Source organism: Silene latifolia, chromosome 9, assembly GCF_048544455.1.
Source record: "Silene latifolia isolate original U9 population chromosome 9, ASM4854445v1, whole genome shotgun sequence".
Taxonomy (NCBI): Eukaryota; Viridiplantae; Streptophyta; class Magnoliopsida; order Caryophyllales; family Caryophyllaceae; genus Silene; species Silene latifolia.
Genome location: NC_133534.1, coordinates 59,739,189 through 59,751,405, shown reverse-complemented (window position 1 = coordinate 59,751,405; position 12,217 = coordinate 59,739,189). Strand labels below are relative to the sequence as shown.

At 45.4% G+C, this 12,217-nt stretch overlaps 1 non-coding gene across 1 annotated transcript; it reads right to left on the bottom strand.

The window, feature by feature from the left end:
• Positions 1-535: 535 nt before the first annotated feature.
• On the bottom strand, positions 536-647 carry LOC141603433 (small nucleolar RNA R71). Its single transcript, XR_012525311.1, has one exon. It is a non-coding gene; the product is annotated as a small nucleolar RNA R71 (small nucleolar RNA).
• Between the last annotated feature and the right edge of the window lie 11,570 nt (positions 648-12,217).

Below are 12,217 nucleotides of genomic sequence, written 5' to 3'. Positions count from 1 at the left end.
CCTTTAGGAGAAGACGACGTTTTTGGAAGGAAATTAAAGAAGCCACTTCACCCATACAAGTTGAAAGTGCTAGAAAGTCTTACTTAGACGATCTAGAGGTTCTTGAAGAGGAGGAGGTTTCTTGTTCATCAAATCCACCACCACCATCATCTACTACCAAAAAGATGGTGAAACTTTCCGATCACTCAAAGCCCACCGCGGCCATGCTTCCGGCCGGAATCACAACTACTCAAATCACCGCGCCAGACTTCGAGATCAAACCGGCTTTCATTAGCCTTGTGGAGAGGAAGCAATTTGGGGGAGGTCCTTTGGAGGATCCCAATTTGCATGTTCAAAATTTTTGTGACTATTGCTCCATGATTCGACAAACGGGCGTCACCCAAGCCCAAATAAGGGAAATACTTTTCCCTTTCTCATTGAAGGACAAAGCCAAGCTTTGGATCAATAGTCTTGACCGCACCGCCATGGGAATCACCAATTGGGAGACATTGGCTCTTGCTTTTTATCAAAAGTTTTTTCCACCGGAGAAAACTCAAACTTTGAGGAGCCAAATCACCGGATTTCGTCAACAAGCTCTTGAGAGCTTATATGAGGCTTGGGAGAGGTACAAAGAGCTTCAAAGATAATGCCCACATCATGGGCAAGATGAATGGTTTCTAGCAATAACATTCTACAATGGATGTTGTGCCGAGTCCCGAAGGATTCTTGATTCCGCCAACAATGGGCGGTTTGATCAAATTGACACCAATCTTGCTCATGCCACGATCGAATCTATGGCGATCCATGATGCCCAATATGTCAATTCCCGAGTTGTGCCATCCAAAGGTAAAGAAGAATCCTCTAACAATTCTGTTTTGCTAGCTCAAATTGCTTTGCTCCAACAACAAATAGCGGAAAGGGATGCTAGAGACTCCATTCAACAACTCAATGTTGTATCTTCAACAAGCCAAATCATTGTTTGTGATGGTTGCGGAGGTGCGGGTCATTATGCCGCTCATTGTCGAGCCCCCATCGAAGAGGTAAATGCTTTTCAAGCTTTAAGACAAAGTTTATATCCACCGGGTACATTTTCCAACACTTATAACCCGAATACAAAATTCCATCCGAACTTGTCTTATAATAGCAACAATGTTCTTAACCCTCAACCCCCACCACAACAAAATGCCTATGTTCCTCAACAACAAAAGTATGTCCCTCCACCGGGTTATCAAAATCAACAAAAGCCCCCACAAAACAATTACCAACAAAATCCACCACAAAATGGCCAACAAAACAATCAAGGAGTTGGTAAGCTTGAGGGCATGATAATCCAAATGCAAAGGGAATTGTTGACTCAAATTCAAAAGAATGATCAAGCTCATAGTGCCGCGGTCAAGATATTGGAACAACAAGTGGCTCAACTAGCCGCTTCTAGCTCTCAAAGGAAGAATGGTCAACTACCTCCCCAAGGTGAGCAACCACATGAAACCGTTAATTCTATTTCATTGAGAAGTGGTTCAAGCTATGATGGGCCATCCATGACTTTGGATGAAGAGGTGGTTGTTAAAAAGGCTAAGCTTGGGGGAAATGACAAAAGGAAGGCTAGTGAAGAGCCTATTGTTAAAGATCGTGTGCCATTTCCTCACCGGTTGTTGATGCGAAAGAGGAAGAGCAAGCTTGATGCCAAGAATGTTGAGTCTCCTATGCCCAAAGAAAGTGATGAGGTAATTGTTGAAGAAGTTTCTCCTAATGCTAAGGAGAGTGATGCCGTTCCAACAAAGGTGAGTATTCCCAATGAGAATGAGAAAGATGTGGAGGATGCTCCTCCCAAAGAAATTGTTCAAATACCATTTCCCCATCGTCTAGCGAAGCACAAGGAGGAAGGTAAGTTTGCTAAATTTTTGGAAGTTTGTAAGAATTTGCAAGTTACCATCCCGTTTATGGAATTAATTACTCAAGTCCCTTCTTATGCAAAGTTTATGAAGGAAATCCTCTCAAAGAAGCGATCCTTCAATGAGGTTGAGACCATTGCTTTCACCGAAGAGTGTAGTGCACTCTTACAAAACATGTCTCCCCCAAAACTTAAGGACCCCGGTAGCTATTCTATTCCTTGCACTATAGGCAAATATACCATTGATAAGGCCCTTTGCGACCTAGGTGCTAGTGTAAGCGTCATGCCCTATTCCCTTTGTGAAAAACTTAACATGGGTGCTTTAAAGTGCACAAATACAACATTGCAAATGGCGAACCGTTCTTTAAAGCGACCTTTAGGTGTCTTAGAAGACGTACCCGTCAAAGTTGGCAAGTTTTTCATACCCGTTGACTTCCTCATTCTTGATATGGCCGAGGACTCACAAACCCCAATTATATTGGGTAGGCCGTTTTTACGCACCGCGGGTGCGTTAATTGATGTGAAAAATGGGAGGTTGACGTTGGAAGTGGGTGATGACCGGGTTTCCTTTAGCAAAAACAACACCATTAGAAGCCCAATGTTACAAGAGTCTTGTTATTTACTTAGCACTATGGACTCTTCTTATGCCTCTACCATGCTTGGATCCTCACTAACGGATCCGTTGGAGGACGATATGGGTGTTGTTTTCCTTGTAGGTGATGATGCTAAGGGCACTATTGCTAAGAGTGCCAAAAAGAAGAAAGGGAAGTTTTATTTGAAGAATTTCAAATGGTTGAAGAATGCAAAAGGAGCTATGAAATGGAGCTTGGTTGGTGGCAAGCTCAATGACAAAACTTGAATCAAATAGCTTCTTACGTCGTGCGGGACGTTAAACCAGCGCTTCTTGGGAGGCAACCCAAGCTTTTTATTTGTTTTTATTTGTTTTCTGCAATTTATTGTTTTTCGTAGATTAGTAATGAAAATACTCGACTTAATGATATTTCTTTTGTGATTTCTAAGGTGATAATGAAGAAAGGATAACTTGGAGTGAATCTAGCACGCTTCCCCATGCAAGAACCCCGTTCGGGGACGTGGTTTTCGAGAAACGAGAAGGAATTAAAACAAACGCGGAAAAAATCAAAAAAAAAAAAAAAAAAAAAAAAACTGAAGAGGAGGTCAACCCCGATCGGGGTTGGGTGGCCCCGATCGGGGTCGTGGTTCCGTGATTTTCCGGCCTTCTTTTTATACGGGTAAACAAAAAGAGAATCGAATTCTTTCGATCATTTTCACACCCAATGGTATCTTCTCTTCCTTTCTCTTCCATTCTTCTATCATTCTTCACCTTTATCACAAAGAAACATCTACATCCCCCCGAATCCATGCTAGCTTGGGGGAGATTAGCAACTCGAGTAAGTCTTTAATTGCTTTGCATTTTAGTTTAGATCTTGCATCCCATTAAACATAACCTCTAGTCCTTCTTGTTTTGTGCTTTGAGCCATTCTTATGGTTTGATTGGGTGATTTGGATAGTTGGCACATTGAGGACAATGTGATGTTTAGCTTGGGGGAAGATATTGCATTTGCATATAGTATAGGTTGCATGTAGTGTAGAAATTTGAAAAATTTTGAGAGAAAATTTTGCTTTGTGCTTGCTTGTAGCCTACTTTCCTCTTTGCTTATCCTAATATTGGCTTATTGCTAATGATTTATTCTTTAATGTGGGGATATTAGCTACATGGGGATGTCTTGACATAGTAGGTGGGAGATGGAGAATGAACCGAATGGGCTTGATCTTGACTTGTGGCAAGCTATAAAATGGTAAGGTAGAGCCTCTTTTGACCGATGCATCCATATCCGGTCTCTCTTAGGTGAGTGTAGGTCTCCTTATGATGTGTGTTACATCAAAACGCACAAGTATGGTTCTCATGTCATCTCTTGGTAAGCATGCATTCACTTGTTATAGCATTTTGGAGCCATTTACATGAATATAATTGCCTTCTTGACCCCTTCACAAAATTTATTCCTAGCTACATTATAACTTGCCTACCTTGTTGAGCTAGTAGCTTTGTTTGTCTTGTTTGGGTGCTCAATTGGGATTTGTTTCAAAGTTTGGATATCATGTGAGCTTGGTCTTAATGCTCGAAAAAGAAAATGAAAAAGAAAGATGAACAAATGATGAATTGAGAAAGATGGAAAAAAAAAGAAAAAGTTGAAAAAAGAAATGAAAAAAAACATGAAAGTGAAATGAAAGAAAAGAAGTTTGCATTGAAATGAAAAAAAAAAAGAGAAGAAGAAGAAGTGAGAAATTCTCAAGTATTATTCATACATTATGGAGAGTTTTCTTATGATTTGAATTGCAAAAGTTGGGTTAGAATTGGGATTGAGCATCCTTACATTTGGTTGTTGCTAGCTTGACATTAGCTCCACAATCCATAATTCATTTGTTCCCCCTTCTTACCCATTACATATTGTCTTCTTCCTACCCATTTGGCTTCTTTATCATGCTTGCATTTGATTGTTTTGGCTTACTAGTTTTGATTGATTACCATATTAGATTGCGAGCACATTATTATAAGTCGAGGATAGTTGAGTGTTCATTCACAAAAATTGTCCTTTCACATAAAAAGAGTTTTGAGTGCCCCGTGAGAGTCCATAAGTCAAAAGATCATGCAAGAGCTTAAAGGTTCATTCAAAGTTTTCCATGCTACGCCGTCATGTAAATCTCATCCATGTCTTGCTTTATTCCTTGCCCATGTTGTTTCGGGTTTTTAAATCATTATGCTTAGCTCGCTTGGATATTGCAATTGATGGGATATGGTTTCTTGCTTGAGGACAAGCAAGGGTTTAGCTTGGGGGAGTTTGATAAGTGCATAATTTACATACTTTTACCCCTCATTTTAGCTCGGTTTCTATTGTTCGTCATACTTTAATTAGTATATATTTGAGCTAATCTTGTGTTCTAGGTGTATTGTTGTGTTTGTTACGGTTTTGTAGGAATCTAAGCATTTAGAGGCTTTTTCCTACCATTTTATTCACCAAGTTCACTAAGCTAAACAAGGCCTAACATTGGACTAGCATGGGAGTGTTTGGATGGGTGTTTGCATGAAGATTTGTTGGATTGAAGTGAGAATTGCAAATGTTGCCAACAATCAAAGTCAAGGCCCAATGATCAAGTCCAAGTCAAAGATGAAAAAGCTTAGGATTCTAACAAGCTTAGGATGCTCATTTAGATGCTCAATGAAAGATTTATGAAGCATTAACCGGGTGCATTAAGGAGCATTTATCGCAAACATTGGATTCCTCAAGCAATTAAGTGAGGAATTAAGAGAAAATGCCCGGAAACACACGACCCCGATCGGGGCCGCATACACCATGATGTTTACGTTTCTTAAATCCTCTCCTATAAATAGGAGAGGTGTTCCAAAGCTTTAGCCATCGAATTTTACGTCCAAGTTTTAGTTTACAATAGCCTCAAGCATTATAATTCTCTCATTAGTTTTCATATTTTGTTTTCAATATTGTTAAGCATTTGGTTCTTAAACATTTGGTTATTTTATACATTCAAGCATTTGGTTACAATTTGTTCTTCTATACAAGTTATTCTCTATTAAGGTATTCTTATTTCTAGTTTGCATTTTACATTACTATTTTAGTTACCACATAGTTTATAATCAAGTATTCCATTTTACATTAGCATTGTTCTTTTCTCATGTTATATCATCTAATTAATATAAATCTTATAACCATGCTTAATATTTCTTACAATATAGTTTGCAATTTACATTTTAGTATGAGTAGCTAAATTTTCCTAGTCTAAGGGCTAGGGGAGCCATGCAATAATCAAATATGTAACATGATAAAATAGATTAATTATAATATTGTTCATATTGTTTCTATCACATGCTTGTGCCACAATGTTTAATCTTTGTTTAGGGCCCTATTCAATTGATTAAGTTTGTTTATTCGTTCTAAAAGTCGAGAGACACGGAATTGAATTAGACTAAGCATGTATAGTGGGACGACCTAGTCATGAACGAGAGTTTCTCTAGGACCCGGTCTATGGTTGATGCTAATATCGTAAGATGGGTATCTTTAAGCCTAAGCAATTGACAATGTTATTAGTACCAAGTTTATCATGATTATATGTTTACCTTTGCATGCGTGACCCGAACCCCTTAGACTCTCTTTTATTATATAATTTACTTCATTATTGTTATTAATCATCAAACAAACCAATCAAACCAAAATCGAAATCGACCTTGATAAGAATCTACCCATAGCAATTCACGAAGTAATTCCCGTTTCCTTGTGTTCGACCCCTATTGCTACATTAACTTGTTGTCTAGGGTATTTATCTTTGCATAGGTACGCGATAAACCTATCACCTGGGTAGGCCACAGTGAAGCTTGGCACCCAGAAAGGAGGAGCCGCCGGGAGAATGCTGACGAAGGTCGCCGTGATGTCAGTCGGTCACGCTACCGAAAGATCCAACAGAAATGTAGCTCGGCGGGCGCCGGGGGGAGTTCGGGACCATACACCCAGAAGCGGTACCACGGTCTCACCCCCCTGGTCAAATCACCGGCCGAGTTCTTTGCGCTGAGCAAGAATGAAGGGCAGAAGTGGGCAAGACCCCCCCAAGACGAGGGCGGAGGGCGACGCAAGCCAATTTTGCGATTACCACGGCCAGCCCGGCCATAAGACCGACGACTGTCGGCATCTGAAGAACGCCATCGAGGAGCTGATCCGAAAGGGGGCCCTCAGCAAGTACGTAGCTGGGGCCCCGGAAACGAGCTCTGACGGGGCGAACAGGAAATCAGTATTCCAGAGGATGGGAGTGATCCAGGTGGTTATCGGAGGAAACGAGAACGGAGGGTCGGCTAATGGGCACAAACGGCACCTAAATGAGCTTTACCAAGCCATCAACTTTGTGTCCACCACAGCGATCCCCGCTTCCACCGTCCCCGATTTAACCATCGGAAAGAAAGACTACGAAGGAGTCGTAGCCCCGCACAAATGACCCGCCGGTGGTCCACCCGGACATATCCAACCACTTGGTTAAGAGGTGCCTAATTGATACAGCGCCTACACGAACATCATGTTCGGGAATGCTTCCTCAACCTCGGTCCGAAGATTGAGGACCCGATCCCCCGCACCAACCCACTATACAGCTTCTCGGGGCCGGCCGGTGCCCCCAGGGTCAATCAGGTTGCCGGTGATGTTCGGCGAGGCGAATGCGGCCAAGAACGTTTTATCCGAGTTCGTGGTCATTGATGGTTCGTCCGCCTACAATGTTCGATAGGCCGGTTACTTTGAGCGAGGCCGATCTTTGTAATGACCATCCGGGCCCGACATTGATGTATGTCTCGGACCGGGGAGGCAAAAAACTCGTCTCAAAGGACGAGAGAGACGAAATTGTCAATGTCCAAATATCTCGCGAGGGTGTAACATGCAATCCCTCAAAGTGGCGAAGAAATCAGAGAAGGGGAAGAGCCCATCCTTACGACAGGAGGGTGATCCGATGAGCACCAACAACGTCAGCATGGTCGAGGGAGCCGAGACCGAAGAAATAGAAATTGACCCAAGGCGCACCGTAATCGTCGGTGTCGGCCGGAGCCAAAATTCGAGCCGACCTCCTGACCTGGCCGAGAAAGAACAAAGACGTCTTCGCGTACTCGGCCGCCGAGATGCCGGGCGTGAGCCGAGACGTGATCGTTCACAAGCCGAACGTACTCTCCAACGCTCGCCCGTCAAGCGAGAAGATGAGGAACTCCTCGGCCGAGAAAGATGAGGCCATCAAGGCCGAGGTAGACAAACTATTAGAGGCGGGCTTTATCATGCCTTGTACTTACCCTGAGTGGCTAGCAAATGTTGTAATGGTAAAGAAGTCATCATGGGGGTGGAGGATGTGTGTTAATTTTACAAATCTTAATAAAGCATGCCCTAAAGATTGTTATCCCTTGCCTCGAATAGATAGTTTAATTGACGCAACGGCAGGGCTACACTATCTTGAGCCTCGCTAGACGCCTTCTCAGGATACCATCAGGTATTCATGGCCGAAGAAGACATGCCTAAGTGCGCATTCATCACCATACACGGCACATACATGTATAAAATGATGCCGTTCGGTTTGAAAAATGCTGGCGCAACTTACACTAGGCTGGTGGACAAAGTGTTTCAAGATCAAAAAGGGCGAAACATCGAGGCTTACGTCGACGATGCTATTGTAAAAAGCAAGTCTGACAGTGAGCACTTGGCCGACTTGAGCGAAACATTTTGTTCACTAAGGAAATACAAGATGAAACTTAACCCAATGAAATGCAACTTCGGTGTCCGGGCAGGTAAGTTCCTCGGCGTGCTTGTCAGCGCCAGGGGAATTGATGTCAATCCAGAGAAAATCCAAGCAATATTGGACCTACCGGAGCCGAGGAATCGAAAAGAGGTTATGATGTTGACCGGGAGGATGGCGGCTCTCGCCCGTTTCATCTCCCGGTCAGCCGACAAGAGGACCCCATTCTTCAAAGTGTTGAAGGGGAATAAAGACTTCAGCTGGGGGGAGGAACAGAGCACAGCTTTCGTGCAACCGAAAGCTCATCTTCTAACTCTCCCAACCCCCCGTCCAGGCCGATCTTTGGGGAGACGCTATATCTATACATAGCATAACCTCGGCCACGGTCGGTCCGTCGTAATCGTCAGAGAAGAAGACAAGCAGCAACACCCAATCTACTTTGTCAGCCATACACTGTTGCCCGCCGAAAGAAATTACCCACTGATTGAAAAAGCAGCCTTTGCTGTCGTCGTTGCCGCAAGGAAACTGAAACCTTACTTCGACGCGCATCCCGTGACGGTCTTAACCGACCAACCATTGGAGAAAGCATTGGAAAAATTTGAACAATCCGGCAGGCTCATCAAATGGGCAGTAGAGCTATCCGGCTTCGGCATTCAATACAGGCCGAGGCCCTCGATAAAGGGGCAGGCACTTGCAGACGTCCTGGCCGAGTGCACATACCAAGAAGAATCGCAACCCGGCGTATGGGAAGTATATACCGACGGATCCTCTACGGCAAACAGTTCATGAGCCGGCATCCTTATCATCAGCCCAAACGGGGATGAGTTTGAGTATGCCTTGAAGTTTACCTTCTCGGCCTCAAACAACGAATCCGAATACGAGGCGGTGATAACTGGAGTCGAGCTAGCTAGAGCTGCCGGGGCGGAACACATTGTGTTGAAGACAGACTCACTATTGGTGACTAACCAAATCAGAGGAGAGTATGAGGCTCGAGACGATGGGATGGTAAGATACCTGGAAAGAGTAAAAGCTGACACTGCAAAATTGAAATCTTTCCAAATCCAATGCATCCCTGTGTCCGAGAACAACCGAGCCGACGCGACGCTCTCTCAAAACTTGCCAGTTCAACCATCAAGAATGTCAGCCGGACCGTGCTGGTGGATATCAGGAATGCTAAAAGCATCACTGAGACCGTCGGCATGGTGGGCGACATAGAAGCCGAGACGACGTGGATGACTCCGATAATGAAATACAAACTAACAAAAGAGTTACCGAAAGACCGCAGTCTCTCTCAGAAGATAAAAAGGATCGCTGCAAGGTACTTGGTATTTGAAGGAGAATTGTATAGAAGGTCCGTAATAAGACCACTTTTAAAATGTGTCGGCCCAGCCGACGCGGGGCTCATACTGACAGAAATTCACGAAGGCATCTGTGGACATCACATGGGGGCAAGAACGCTAGCCCACAAAGCTCTCCGAGCCGGCTACTTCTGGCCTACCATGCTTGAGGATTCCAGAGTTAAGACCAAGAAGTGCAAGAACCGGATCTGCAAGCTCCGTGTCTACACGCACCTTCCCGAGACTTGCAACCGGTGCTTAGTCCCCTTCCATTTGCACAGTGGGGGATGGATTTACTAGGGCCATTTTCGATGGCCTCCGGAGGAAGAAAGTACCTGATTGTCGCCGTTGACTACTTCACCAAATGGGTCGAGGCTGTCGCGGTACCTGCCAAGACCACGGCGGCCGTAAGAAAGGTGATTTGGGAGAACATTATAACTCGTTTTGGGTTACCCCAAGTCATGGTATTTGACCACGGCCGAGAGTTTTGGAGTGACATGGTGATGAACTGGCTAGAAGAGCTCGGTATCAAGTTTGCATACTCCTCCGTCTGCCACCCTCGGAGCAACGGGCGGGGCGGAAGCGAAATAATAAAACAATCCTAAACGGGCTGAAAAAGAAGGTTGAAGATTTAAAGGGAAGGTGGGCTGATGAACTACCCGGCGTCCTGTGGTCCCTTAGAACCACGGAGAAAGAAGCAACGGGGTACAGTCCATTCCACCTTGTCTATGGGTCTGAGGCCGTACTACCAATTGAAGCAGCGGTGCCGACATTCATAACGCAAACCTTTAACCCAGTCGAAAATGAGGAAGGCCTGAAAGCCTCCCTAGACCTGGTCGAAGAAAGTCGAGACACAGCACGGCTCAACTTAGCCGTTTACCAAAACAGAATGAGAAGAGCCTACAACCGAAGGGTCCACAAAAGGGACTTAAGAGTAGGAGATCTAGTCCTAAGAAAGTCGGCCGCCACCAACAAAGGAAACATCCATGGCAAAATGACGGCCAATTGGGAAGGACCCTACAAAGTGGTTGAAGAAATGAGGCCGGGTACATACCGGCTGACAGACATGGAGGGTGTGCCTCTAATGAGCCACTGGAACACCGACAACCTTAGAAAGTACTTCATATAGCGGCGGAGGTGTCCGAGACCGTTGTGGGCACCCCAACGCATGATTATATCTAATGAAAAGTGTTCCAAGTTTTCCATCAAAATGAAGAATCCCCCTCTATAGTCCTACCAAAGTAGACGCCACGGCAGTCACGAAAGACGCAGTCGAGCCATAACCCCGGGAGTGACGGGGGAACGAGCCGATATGCCAAGATATTTAAAAAGCGTATAAGCACTGTTGAGACGCAAGTCCGATCGCCCCGCCAATCCGGGAGGCGAGGAAGCGATCAATATGTCTATAGATACGGAAAGCAGTCGAAACGTAAACTCAGTTGCCTCGGCCAAAGCCGGGAAGAGACGAGGGAAACGCGATCTGCCAACAGCAGTTGATACTCGCGAAAGCGACCAACATGCTTAAGAACGTATAAGTACAATTGAGACGCAAATCTGACGCCTCGGCCAGACCGAGAGTGAACGAGGAAGCGATCAACATAGTCTATAGATACGAACGCTATCGCGCCGTAACCCCGATCACCTCGGTCAAAGCCGGGAGCGGCGGGGACACAACGACCGATACGCTAACATGTTCACAACGGCGGTTGGGAAACGCAAATCTGACGCCTCGGCCGGACCGAGAGTGAAAGAGGAAGCGACCGACACGCCAACATGTTTAAAGACGTTTAAGTACAATTGAGATGCGCATCCTAAGTGCCTCGGCCAGGTCGAAGGTAAAAACGAAAAAGCACTCAATATGTTAAAAACGCAAGAAGACAACTCAGATGAAAATGAGATAAAGACCTCGGCCAAGCCGGAGGCAAAATAAACAAACTCTTATTAAAGTATTTACAGGTAATACAAGAAAGAAGTCGACGGTCGTCCCCATAGGGATAGCCTAAACACAACCTACCAAGAGTTTACAAAAAGAGAAGGAACAGCAAAAGGTTACAGACATAAGACATGAAGTGCCAAAAGATGGTAGGGAGTTGGCCCCCGAACAGCTGAAGCTATCCGAGACGCCGGGTGAATCTGGTGACGACCGCCCGTCTCCCTATGCTTGTTTCTCGCACCACCGCAACAACGATGCGACATCACCATCGGTGGGCGACCCGAAGCCGACTTGGCAACTTCACCGCCTTTGCCCTCTCGGCTTCCTCCCCGGCCGCCTTCACCTTTTCGGATGGGGTCGCCTTCTCCGACCTCCTCGGCGCCTTCGCAGCCCTTGCCTCCTCCGCAGCCTTAGCCTCCGCAGCGGTCGCCTTCTCATCAAGGAGCCGTTCAAAATTTTTCCACGGGAAGGAGCCGTCAGGAAAGAGCTCTTTAATCACCTCCCTGGTGGCATCTTCGACCTGGTCCCGGTACCGGGCACACATCTCAGGGATAATGGAAGTTTGGAGCGTCTCAATGTCCTTCTCCCTCTGAGCAAGGATGGCCCTCGTGTTCCGGTGCGCCTTCGCCTGAGCCGTATACAGGGACTTCCATTCTTCCCTCTTATCAACCGCAGTATCGAAAGCGCCCTGAAGCTTCTCTCGCTCCTCCCGCAGCTTAGATGCGTCAGCCTCCGCAACCTCAACCTTGGCCCTCTCGGCTAGGACCGCCTTATCAGCATCCTCCCTAAGCT